The following is a 13,733-nucleotide window of genomic DNA, read 5'->3' as shown; positions in this document are numbered from 1 at the left end:
TGGCTTGTGGGGACACAAACGCACACTATGGCCTCCGAGGCCGCAATGCAGACAGAGTCCCGAAGTGCCTCTGCGTTGTTTCTCCTGCACAGACATCTTGAGATGGTCTATTTGCATAGGCTCCTCTGGTGAAACAGCTAATGAGAGCAGCAGGGGTTGCTGGATTGTAGGAGCCAGCCTAGGCAATCTCCTGACCCGGCGAATCTCTTGAGACCGTTCCTGGATCCTCATGTTAATCCAGGTGGCTAGAAAAATGAGGTCATCTAGGGTAGAAGGCAGATCTCGAGCGGCAAGCTCGTCTTTGATATCGGAGAATAGACCCTGCCAGAATGTAGCCACTAAGGCTTCGTTGTTCCAGATCAGCTGTGCCGCCAGGGTACGGAACTGAATGGAGTACTCTCCCACGGAGGTGTCTCCTTGGCGAAGGGTCAACAGGGAGGCTGCGGTAGAGACTTGTCCAGGTTCCTCAAATACTGTGCGGATATTCTTCAGGAAACACTGTAAGTTATGGGTCTCTGGTCCTCCATGTTCCCAGATGGGGTTTGCCTAGGGCTGGGCGATTTTGACAAAAAATAAAATCTAGATTTTTTTCAATACTTTGGGCGAGTTTCGATTTGAATCTCGATTTTTCTTATTTTTTTCTCTTTTATTTAACAATAATACCAAGAGATCATTTAATACATTTTCTTTATTTAAATAACTTTTTAACATATATTGCTATAATTATTGTACGTAACTTCACAACTTTTAACCTCTGCAAATACTTTTTTTAAATCATAAATACAATTGGAAAATGACTAATTGTTTCTAACTTCTGTGTTCCCTGGCAGGGAACAGGTTAACAGAATCTCTAATCAATTTATATACTGCATGTACTAACATCCAACCTCTGCCAGTCATCCCCTCAGCCGGTCTTCGATATTGCAGGTGAGGGCAGTCTAAATTGCTGCAAGCCCAGGCAGATAGCGGCGAGCGGGCACTCTGGGGAGAGATTACATTATAGTGTCTGAAGTGTGAGCAGGACCCTGTGCAGTACCGGCCCCACGATGGAGTTTTAAATAAATTACATTAATGCCGGATTCACACTACCGTGAAAAACAATCCGGATTTCTCAGCCTGACCATGGTACATGTGACTGGGACTCCTGGAATCATAGTCATTTAGGCTACAGACACACGACAGTGAAAAAAGATGGCCTTTAAAAACTCATCAATTGTCAGTTTTTCATGTCCATTTTGCATAAATTTCTCCAAATTCTCATCCATTTACAGTCCGTCTGCCCGTTTTTCATGGGCGTTAAAAAAAAAAACATGAATTTTGGGTTTTTTGACCCAATCCACGGAAAACACAACACTGCCCATGTAGATAGTGACACAATGTCCGTGTAGATAGTGCCACAGTGCCCAAATATAGTGATACAGTGCCCATGTAGATAGTGCTGCAATGTCCATGTAGATAGTGCCCACATATAGTGCCACACTGCCCACATATATTGCCACACTGCCCACATATAGTGACATGTTGCCACAATGCCCATGTAGATAGTTCTGCAAAGTCCCTGTAGATAGTGCCCACATAGTGCCACAGTGCCCACCTATAGTGCCACAGTGCCCACATCAGGGCCACCGTGCCCACATCAGTGCCACAGTGCCCACATATAATGACATTGCCAGTGCCCCCAATATTATTCTTCAGTTCCCATGTAGATAGTGCCACACCACCTAGCAGATAGCAGTCCACCCCCTCTAGTAGATCGCAGCCCCCTCTCCCTTGTAGATCGCAACCCCCTCCCTTCTGGATCGCAACACCCCTCCCTTGTAGATCAGAACCCCCCCCCCTTCCTTGTAGATCGTACCGCTGTAGCTGCCACTAGGAGCTGAATCCCCAGCCAGTGATTTCCGACGCTTTGGCCGGAGATTCAGCTCCTAGTGGGAGCTACAGCTGCGCGATCTACAAGGGAGGGGGGTTGCGATCTACAAGGGAGGGGGGTTGCGATCTACAAGGTGGGGGGTGGTGGGATCTACAAGGTGGGGGGTGATGGGATATGCAAGGGGTGCTATCTACAGCGAGGCGGTGTGGCTATATACTAGGAGTCTCTGCTTCCCCACGAAACTGGTGTTCCATACTGTATCGTTTTGATATCCCATCACAGAACAGCAGTTCCATGGGGAAGCAGACACAGAATGGGGCGGACCAGGCAGTGACGAGGCGGAGCTTCCCCTTAAAGCTCGGCGCGACGGCGCCACCACAGAATCGATTCAACAATTCTGTTAAAAAACAGAATCGTGAGAGCCCTTGAGGGCGAATTAATCAAATTAATTTGATTAATTAGTCAATTCTTGACATGTGTTTGTGCTGGCCCTTTAAGGCTGGGACTGAGCTCGCATGCGCACCCTACTGGTCACTGCAGGACAGGGGAGGAAGACGTCAGCAGGACGAAAGGTGTCTGCGGTCCGCAGGACAAAATAATGTTTTTTTTTCTTATGATAATTTGTTTATTATAGAAAAAAATTAAAATGTTAAAAAGAAGTACACATATTTGGTATCAACGCGTTCGTAACGACCCAAACTATAAAACTATAATATTATTTTTCCCGCACGGTGAACACCGCAAAAAAAATAATTGAACCATTTTTTTTGGTCAAAACGTTGCATGTACCCCAAAATATTACCAATAAAAACTACAAACTGTCCCGCAAAAAACAAGCTCTTACACAGATTTTTTTACTGAAAAAAGTTATGGCTCTCCGAATATGGTGAAATAGTAAATAATTTTATCGAAAAGTGATTGGTATCGCCGTAATCGTATCGACCCGCAGAATAAAGTAAAATGTCATTTATAGCATACGGTGAACACTGTAAAAAAACAAAACAAAAAAACAAAAAACATTGTCAGAATTTATGTTTTTTTGTCACTTTGCTTGCCAAAATAATTAATAAAAAGTGATAAAAAAATCACATGTAACCTAAAATAGTACCAATGAAAACTACAGATTGTCCGCAACAAATAAGCCCTCACACAGAGTGTCCAAAAGCGGATAAGATTAGGCACCATTTATCAGTGCGACACCGGCCACACATCTATGAATTATTATTTATTTACTGCATTATTATACCCTCTTATTATGCCCTGATGTACTCTGCCCAGCTTACATACACCCCCACATTATAAACTGAAATACCTTCAAAACCCCAAACAGAACTATTACCAAGCAAAATCTGCGCTCCAAATGGCGCTCCCTCCCTTCTGAGCCCTACAGCGTGCCCATTATGTCCACATATATGACATTTTATATCTGGGAGAACCCGCTCAACATTGTATGAGGTATTTGTCTTCAGTGGCACAAACTGGGCACAGCATATTGTGCATTAAAATGGCATAACAGTGGAAAATTTTCACTTTGCACCATCCGCTGCGCATTAACGCCTTCGCGCACCACGAGTTAATAGCATGTCGTGGTGCGGGGGGTTATATATGGAGCGGGCTCATGCGCTTCGCTCGCTCCATATTCTGCAGGTGTCAGCTGACACCCGGGACTAACGGACAGGAACAGCGATCGCGCTGTTACAGGATCCTGTAAAAATAACATTATACTACAATACATTAGTATTGCAGTGTATTGTACCAGCAATCTAATGATCGCCCGTTCCAGTCCCCTAGGGGGATTAATAAAATGTGTAAAAAAAAAAGTCAAAAAAGTTATTGTTAGTGAAAAAAATATATTATATATTCAAACTCCCAAAAAATCCCCCTTTCCCATGTTTACTCTAAAGTAATGTACGAAATAAAAAAATAAACAAAATTGGTATCGCTGCATCCGTAAAAGTCCGAACTATTACAATATACCATTATTTAACTCGCACTGGGAACGCCGTAAAATATAAAGAATTTAAAACGCCAAACTCGCTGTTTTTTGGTCACCTTAGCTTTCTAAAAAAAAAAATCATAAAAAGTTATCAAAAAGTTGTAATTTAAAAAAACATTTTACCAATAAAAACTACAGCTCGTCCCGCAAAAAATAAGACCTCACACCACTCAATCGACCAAAAAAACCCAAAACTGATGCCTCCCAGAATGTGGTGAAACAAATGGTTTAGTTTTTTTAACAAACAGTTCTTACTTTGTAAAAGTAGTAAAATTAAAAAAAAAACAGTATGAATTTGGTATCACCGTAATCGTATTAAGTCTCAGAAAAAATTAAAGTTGTTGTTTTTACCACACGGTGAAAGCAGATTTTCCTCTGCCTGCACGCCGATTTTCGCTGCGTTTTTTGCCCACGGCCATTGAGCGACGCGGGCATAAAACGAGATACGCTTTCTCTGCCTCCCATTGATGTCAATGGGAGGCCAGAGGCGTAAACGCCCGAAGATAGGCCATGTCCCTTCTTTGTCCCGCGAGCCGGTTTTTCCGCTCGCTGGAAAAAACGCCTCCGCCTCCCATTGAAATCAATGGGAGGCATTTTCGGCTGTTTTTTGGCGCGTTTTGCGGCGCGGTTTCCGTGTCAAAAAACTCGTCAAAAAACTCTGCATGAACTCCCCCTGAGGCTGGAGACGACTCACAGAAAGCCTATGTGACACGTCTTTAGGCTGATGAGAAGCGCCATTCAGAGTAGGTGCAAAGCGCCCAGCTGAGCGCTTCTGCTTCTTGGCTTTGTCCACGGTGGAGGTCTCAGCACCTGGACACCAACTGATCAAAATTTTTGATATGTCTGACATATCAAAAGTTTGATGAAAGTGCAGTCACTCTATAGAGTGACATCACAGAATAATCTTATGAGGTTGCATTTACCATTAGTGAAGCCTAAGGGGCATCAATTAAAGCACCATGGACAAAGGGGAAAACCCTTTTAGGGGATACACTATTTGCATAACACAATACTTTATAACAGCCAATGTGTTGTTCTGACAGCAGAAGAGGCATTTTTATTTACTTGCACTTTTTGCTGACTTATACATACAGAATGCTCTATCTGAATGGGAGACGTGCATTGATCTCTGGCAATATATTTTATGTATTCAATCCCTAAAGATTACTGTATAGTCCAAGATGCAATAGAAAACGTCAGCACAGAAATACAAAGTTAATAGGAAGATGTAATGTCAGATATGATAGTTGTAAAACCTGTGATGTACCAGAATATGTGCTTCTCCATTAATACTGCTTTAGTTAATAAAATACTCTCGTCCCTATTTTCTTGTGAGGGAAGGGGCCACTGCTGCAAACATTTAATTTTAGGAGCAACATTTTACCAGTCATTCAAGGGGCTTCACTAGTTGAAATTAGTGGTAGCGAAGGAGGAGTACTCCGTTGAGGACAGCAATGTGCACCTTGTAGACAAATAGGACAAATGGTGCACATGAAGAGTGAAAAAGGCTGTCCATGTCGAAACTGAAATGTCCATAGGCCTTAACACCTCCCATTAGGTTTCTAAAAAAAAATAAAAAGTGCCACTCTTGTCCATTGTCTGTAAGAGGTATTGCAGCTATTCTCTATGTAAGACACAGGGTATGGACAAAAGTGATGTTTCTGTGAAAAAAATGTGTTTTACCATTTTTTTTTTTACTGCATTAGAACTATATCACTTGACATGTGTATTCTGGTCACTTCTTTGTGCAGCATTTATCATGTAGTCATAAATCGGGAGAAGAGTAGACATTTTAAATTTATCCTATTGAACACTGCCAGTTTCATCCAAAAGATCCCTCGCTCTATAAAGGTATGTGCACACGTAGTGTTTTCAGCCGTTTTTCGGACCGTAAACGTCCCGAAAAACGGCTGAAAAAACGGAAGCAGAACGTCTCCAAACATCTGCCCATTTATTTCAATGGGAAAAACAGCGTTCTGTTCTGACGGGCGTTTTTTACGCGGGCATTTTTCAAAACGGCCGCGAAAAAGAAGTGCATGCCACTTCTTGGGAAGTTTTTGGAGCCGTTTTTGATAGACTTGAAAACAGCTCCGTATTTTCAGACGTTTTTGATTTTGTGTGCGCACATACCCTAACACAGTTACTGGGGTTTTTTTCCTAGGGTTTCCACACCACAGGCGACTTTTTTTTAACACCCTTACCGCCAGCTAGTTGATACAAATTATGTAGAATTGTTATTCAGGATTATCCCTGATTAAATTAATAAAGAAAAAACTATTTCACAGCTATGCGACTGGTCTGCACACAAGACTTGTCTGGAAAGCTTGTTAGCAAGAAGCCACTTTGACCCTGTAATCTTTTGAGCAGATTACTGAGAATTTATTTATTGGCTGACATTATATGTCTTTTCATGTTGGATCAACAAGACTTTGTTTCAATGACCATTTATACATGTGGTAAGAAGTATCAGTTGTACAGAACAATGCAAACTCTAGTAATAAGGATATGTTCACACGCTTAAAGGGAAGGTGTCACGATTTTTTTTTTTTATATATATTATTGCTTTTAGTATGTCATTAAAATACATTTTATTTATTTGTGTTTTTGTGTTGTACTTTTTTCTATTTTCTTTCTTTTACTTCTCTATGGGGGCTGAAATTTTTTTTTTCATCTCTGTATGTGTAGATTAACGACACATACAGAGATGGAATACGGCACATACAACCCCACAGAGAATGCGAACGGGAGCCGTTCCATTCACTATAGCGTACACCGTCTGTGTGGGAACGACGCATGCGCCGCTCCCACACGGACCAAAAGGAAGGTCTTTGGCAGAGCGACATCCGGTGCCATTTTCATGTGGACCGGAAGCCGCGGCCGGAGAGTAAGATGACGACTTCCGGTCGCGGCTTCCGGCCGCAGCTTCCGGCCATATGTCAGACGCAAGGACTAGGAGCAGAGACAGCGGCGGCGGCGGATGCAGAAGCAGGTAAGTTATGTTTGTGTATGTGATGTGTGTGTATGTTCATGTTATACTGTCTAATTACCACTGTATCTAATCCTCCTACACTGTGCATTCGCTCAAAAAATGGCGGCACACAGTGTAGGAGGTTTGAACATTCAACCCCCTCCTTTCTCCTGGCACTAGCCAGGATAAAGGAGGGGGGATTGTGTGAGGACACTAGAGTGAGTGTGTCTTCTCCAATTTTGCAGCTTAAAGCAATGAGGTTGCTTTACCACATGCCAATTTGGGGAATTGCTCCCTCTAGTGACCAGCACATGGAAATGTTATAAATTTGAATCTAATTTATAATATTTCCTGACTTGTGAAAAAATAAAAAAAGTTAAAACAATGTGTGATCATTTATATACTAACTGTTTAACAAAAAATAAAAATTTTCTAGCGACACATTCCCTTTAACAGAAAACGGCAGAAATTACGGAGCTGTTTTCAAGGGAAAACAGCTCCTGATTTTCAGCCGTATTTTAAGCAACCAGCGTTTTTTGTGGCCGTCTTTGGAGCTGTTTTTCATTGTCAATGCACTTCTTTTTACGGGGCATCTTTTTACGCCACGTTATTTGAAAATAATGCCCCATTGGAACAGATCGCCATATTTCCAATTGAAATCAATGGGCAGATGTTTGTAGGCATTCTGCTTCTGATTTTTCAGCTGTTTTTCGGGATATTTACAGCCCGAAAAATAGCTATGAAAAAGCCTGTGTGAACATACCCTCACATAGATTTCCAACATTTTCAAGTGTCACTAAATAACCAAGTCTTGGGGGGGCATGGCCTAGCTGGAGATGTAAGAGGACGTGCAGTGCTGAGCTCCCGCCATAGATCCTGCTTAATCCTGGAATATCTTGCAATATACGTACGTGGCAAACCTCTGAACGGTTGCCTTCAGGCCCGAAAGGGTACGGGAGGTGTTTTGTGGCGATCACAAGCTGTTGTCTGCTCCTGGTGCCAGATTTTGGCTCTGCCTGAGACGCGCTGTGTACTCCCGGGCACTATCTTGCCTACCACGCTGCACTGAGATCTGCCGGACATTGCTGCGCTTGATTCAAAACCTCTATTGACACCGGGGAGGAACAACTAGGCTGCCTCCTTGTCTGAGACTGTCTGTTATTCACACTTACCTGCTTCGCTTTCGATTCTGGTGTTCCAGTAAACTTCACTACTCACCGCGATTGAGTGGGGTAAGTGCATGCTGTCCCAGGGCCCTAGGACCCGAAACTCGCATTTGCCCTGTCTGAGGAGTAGCCTGCATTACAAAGTTGGTACTTCTGTGTGTTCACAAGAGGGAGTCATGACTCACAGAAGTAAGGGGTAACAAGGAGTAAAGGACAAGCGATCACAAGATGGCTTTGATACCCCAGCTCAGGAGTGCAGACGTACAGACTTTCAGTGTGATGTAACTGCATGCCTAGAAACAACCCTCATGGACTGGGCTGATGACATTCCTGCTGTGTTTGATGAGCGTGGAAATGTGACATTGCAGATGGTGACAGTGGATGAACTGGTCATTCCTCATGTGTCCCCTCCTGGGTTTTCAGCTGGCGAGATGGACATTGAGAACACGGTCATAACGGTTGCTGAACCAGAACCCACCCTGCGAGATGTTCTTGCTGCGGTGAAACAGGGCAATGGCGCCATAGGTGCCTTACAATTGCAAGTGGGGAGCCTTGAAGCTGCAATCGCTATACTTCGACATGATACCCAAAAACTAATGGAGCGGACCACAGCTGTTGAAGGCAGAGTTTCAGATTTGGAAGACAAAGTTATACCTTTAAACACTGACTTGCGGAGACAGGCGCCTAAAGAATCGGTCACGACGAAATAATGTTCGTCTGGTTGGAGTGCCGGAAAAGGTGGAAAGAAATTATCCTGATGCATTTTTTGAAAGGTGGTTGAGAGAAAAAATTGGAAACAACAGCTTGTCTTCCAACTTTGCTATTGAACGGGCGCGTAGAGTATCTACCCTCTCTCTCCCGCCAGGAGCCCCACCCAGACTCCTTCACTATAAAGACCGGGACAGTATCCTTCGTAAAGCCAGGGATCGTCTATATCTGACTATTGAGGGTAACAAAGTATCCATTTTCCCGAATTATTCCGCAGAGGTTCAACGGAAAAGAGCCAAGTTCCCGGAGGTTAAGCTTTGAATGCGTCAGCTGAATATTGCCTATGGCGTGTTATGCCCAGCCAAATTGCGGGTTGTGGCCCTTGGTGAAACACACTTTTTTTTAATCCTGCAGAGGCTGCTCACTGCCTGCACAATCACGAAAATCGTATCCGGCAGGCAAGCGGAAGAGACACCTGAGGACTTTATTGGCCAGTTTGTTAAAAGTTCTTAAGTTTGGTCCGGTAGAACTGCAAGTACGTGTTCTTGAAACTGAACTTATCATCAGTTCACTACTGATAGAATGCCCAAGTAGGCTATTGTTGGTGATGTGATTATAACTGCAATACATGCAAGATATGAATCGTTATATTTTGGCGGGAGGAGAAAATATGTTGTTGGCACTGTTAACACTGCTGAATATACTATACAAGTTCATGATACTTTAAGCCTCATGTTATGTGATCCGGTCCAGCTGGGACAAAACTATATTACCCTCGTCCTCCTTTTTGGGGGAAAGAAATTGTATTTTTCTGTTCTATGTATATGTTTTCATTTGTGGGATGGGGGGTTGGGAAAGGGTGGGGAGCACCATGCAGTACTTGATCTAGGTAGACTAAGATGGGGGTGGAAGGAGAGTAGACTTCACTTATTACTAATTTACTCTCATGGCGGGGAAAGTTAACTTCCTGACGTAATAGGCTTAACTGTCAGTGGTAAAATGGTACAATACACTGCACTACATAAGTACATACATAAGTAGTGCAGTGTATTGTACTGGGGATCAGAAGATCAGATCTCCAAGTTCCCTAGTATGTGTAAAAAAAAAAAGATAAATAAAAGTTTTATGCAATGAAAACAATAATCGCCCTGTTTCCCTGATCAAGCCCTTTTTTAATTAGAAAAAACTACACATAATAGGTATCACCGCGTTCGTATCGGCCTGACCTATAAAAATATCATATTATTTATCCCGTAAATAAATAAAATAAAAAATAATGGGCAAATTTCCTTTTTTGGTCACGTTGTTTCCAAAAAAATGGAATAAAAAGTGATCAAAGAGTCGCACGTACCCCAACATGGTACCAATAAGAACTACAGTTTGTCACACAAAAAAACAAGCCCTCACACAGCTCCGTCGTCAGAAAATAAAAAAGTTATGGCTCTCAGGATATGGTGACACTAAAACATTATTTTATTTAGAAAAAAGTGTTTTTATTGTGTAAAAGTAGTAAAATATATAAAAACAATATAAATTTGGTATTGCCATAATCGTATCGAACCGCAGAAAAAAGTAAACATGTTATTTAAACTGCACAGAAAATGCCGTTAAAAATGTATAAAAATAACATTAAGAGAATTTCTGTTTTTTGGTCTCCTCACCTCATCAAAATATCACATGTACCTAAAAAGGATACTAATAAAAACTACAGCTCGTCCCATGAAAATCAAGCTCTCACACAGCTCGTCAACGGAAAAATAAAAAGATATGAGTCTCGGAACGCAATAATGCAAAACGACGGTCCCGACTAATTTATATGTGCAGCAGTTCTTCACCTAAAACCCCACGTCATCATTTGCTAACCCTGACTGGTAGACCCTGTAAATGCAGCGGAAACTATGACATTTTGGGGTCTGTGCTACATATGGGGCTAGTGAAGAAGGCATTAATTAGGCGATGCTGAAGTGCGGATATTTTGTACAATACCACGGTCACCCTTTCTAAATGCGACTCCTGCACCCAAAAATCTGGCCTGTGCATAAATGATTGGTTCAAAGCCTACGTCACTATCCATGGATAATTAATTTTATTATTCATTTACTCCATTATTACATCATCCTATTATGCCCTGATGTACCTCGCCCAGTTTACATATACCCTGATGTACTCCGCCCAGTTTACATATACCCTGATGTACCTCGCCCAGCTTACATATACCCTGATGTACTCCGCCCAGCTTACATATACCCTGATGTACTCCGCTCAGATTACATTTACCCTGATGTACTCTGCACAGATTACACATGCCCCCAAATTATAAACTGAAACACCAGTAAAACACTAAACAAAACTACTACCAAGCAAAATCTGCGCTCCAAAAACCAAATAGCGTCCTTCTGAGTCTGACAGTGTGCCCAAACATCAGTTTATGACCACATATGGGGTGTTACTGTACTCAGGAGAACCCACTTAACAATTTATGGGGTGTGTGTCTCCAGTGGTACAAGCTGGGCAAAACACATTGGGCACTGAAATAGCATATCTGTGGAAAATGGCCGTTTTCAATCTGCAACATCTACTATGCACTAATTTCTGCAAAACCTTTGGCCTCAAAATGCTCACTACATTTCTAGATTAATTCCTTGAGGCGTGTCGTTTCCTAAATGGGGTCAATTTTCGGGGGTTTTCACTGTACTGGTACCTCAGCGCAATGCATTATGGCGCCAAAAATCTATTTTGTAAAATCTCCACACCAAAAATTAAATTGCGCTTTTTCCCTTTAGGCCCTTGCCATGTGTCCAAATAGCAGTTTACAACCACATCTGGGGTATTTCCCTAATCAGGAGAAATTGTGTAACACATTTTGGGGTGTCTTTTCTCCTGTATTCCTTGTGGCAATTAAAAATTATGAGCTAAATCTACATATTTTTTCATTTTCACAGCCCAATTCTCATAAACTTTATAAAACACCTGAGGCATCAAAATGCTCGCTACGCCTCTAATTTAATTCTTTGAGGGGTATAGTCTCCAAAATGGGATCACACTTGAGGAATGTCTACTGTACTGGTACCTCAGGGGCTCTGCAAATGCGACATGGCCCCCAGAAACCAATTCAGCAAAATCTGAGCTGCAAAATCCAAATGGCCCTTCTTCCCTTGTGAGCCCTGCCGTGGGTCCAAACAACAGTTTATTACCAAACATGGGGTATTGACGTAATCAGGAGAATGCTTTACATATGTTGAGGTGCTTTTTGTCCTTTATTCCTTATGAAAATGAGAAAATTCAATGTTTTTTCAGAAATGAAGTAGATTTTCATCTTCACAGACTAATTCCAATAAATTCAGCAAAAGGCCTGTGGGGTCAAAATGCTAAGGGTATGTTCACACGGCCAAATTAGGGACGTAATTCGGGCGTTTTACGCCTGGAATTACGTCCGAAATTACGGCTTGAAAGCGTTGACAAACATCTGCCCATTGAAAGCAATGGGCTGACGTTTGTCTGTTCACACGAGGCGTATATTTACGCGTCGCTGTCAAAAGACAGCGCGTAAATAGACGCCCACGCCAAAGAAGTGTCATGTCACTTCTTCAGATGTAAATGGAGCCGTTTTCCATGGACTCCATGGAAAACCAGTTCCAGTTACGTCCGTAATGGACGCGGCGTTCAAGCGCCTGCACATGCCGTTACGGCTGAAATGATCGGGCTGTTTTCTCCTGGAAACAGCCCCGTAATTTCGGCCGTTACGGACCCTGCCGTGTGAACATACCCTAACTATACCACTAGAAAAATTCCTTGTAGGGTGTAGTTTCCAAAATGTGGTCACTTTTGGGGGGGTTTCCACTGTTTATGTCCCTCCAGTGCGTTGCAAATGCGACATGGCACCGATAACCATTCCAGTAAAATCAGTGCTCCAGTAAGATCCAAATGGCGCTCCTTCCCTTCTGAGCACTTTCGTAGCTCCAAAGAGCAGTTTATTACCACTTATGAGGTATTTCCGTAATCGGGAGAAATTGCTTTACAAATGTTGGGGTGCTTTTACTCCTCTATTCCTTGCAAAAATTCGAAAATTCTAATTTTTTCCAGGGAAAAAGTAGATTTTCATTTTCACAGATGAATTAGAATAAATTTAGCAAAAAAACTTGTGGGGTCAAAATGAACTATACCCCTACATAAATTCCCTGAGGGGTTTAGTTTAAAAAAATGGGGTCACTTTTAGGGGGTTTCCACTGTTTTGGAACCACAAGACCTCTTCAAACCTGACATGGTGCCTAAAATATATTCGAATAAAAAGGAGGCCACAAAAAATTTATTACGAATTAATTTTGGCAAAACAAATTAAATTTGTACATTTTACCTCTACTTTGCTTCAATTCCTGTAAAACGCCTAAAGGGTTAAAACACTTTCTGAATGCTGTTTTGAATACCTTGAGGGGTGTAGTTTTCAAAATGGGGTGTTATATGGAGGTTTCTAATATATAGGGCCCTCAAAACCACTTCAGATTTGAAATCGTCCATGAAAATATAGCCTTTTGAAATTTTCTTAAAAATGTGAGAAATTGCTAAAGTTCTAAGCCTTGTAACATCCTAGAAAAATAAAAGGATGTTCAAAAAACTATGCAAACATAAAGTAGACATATGGGATATGTTAATTATTAACTATCTGTTTTACAAGCAGATACATTTAAAATGAGAAAAATCATAATTTCTTCAAATTTTCTCTAAATTTTGGTGTTTTTCACAAATAAGCAATGAATTTATCGACCAAATTTTTCCACTAACATAAAGTACGATATGTGACGAGAAAAAAATTGCATAATTGCTTGGATAGGTAAAAGCATTCCAAAGTTATTACCACATTAAGTGACACATGTCAGATTTGAAAAAATGGGGCTGGTCCTGAAGGCCAAAATGAGCTTGGTCCTGAAGGGGTTGAAACTTTCCAGCAACTACAAGATGAATTTACCCTACCAAATTCGTGTTTTTACCAATATTTGCAGTTAATACATGCTTTAGGAGCTCAGGCTC

The 13,733-nt window shown here is 41.8% G+C and overlaps 1 protein-coding gene across 1 annotated transcript in view; it reads left to right on the top strand.

Annotated features, from left to right (window-relative positions):
• LOC142660628 (ribosomal protein S6 kinase alpha-4-like) overlaps nt 1-13,733 on the top strand; it is a 152,598-nt gene that overhangs the window by 89,114 nt on the left and 49,751 nt on the right. The window lies entirely within an intron of this gene.

The sequence above is a fragment of the Rhinoderma darwinii genome, chromosome 9 (assembly GCF_050947455.1).
Source record: "Rhinoderma darwinii isolate aRhiDar2 chromosome 9, aRhiDar2.hap1, whole genome shotgun sequence".
Classification (NCBI taxonomy): domain Eukaryota; kingdom Metazoa; phylum Chordata; class Amphibia; order Anura; family Rhinodermatidae; genus Rhinoderma; species Rhinoderma darwinii.
This window is presented reverse-complemented; position numbering and strand designations above follow the sequence as displayed.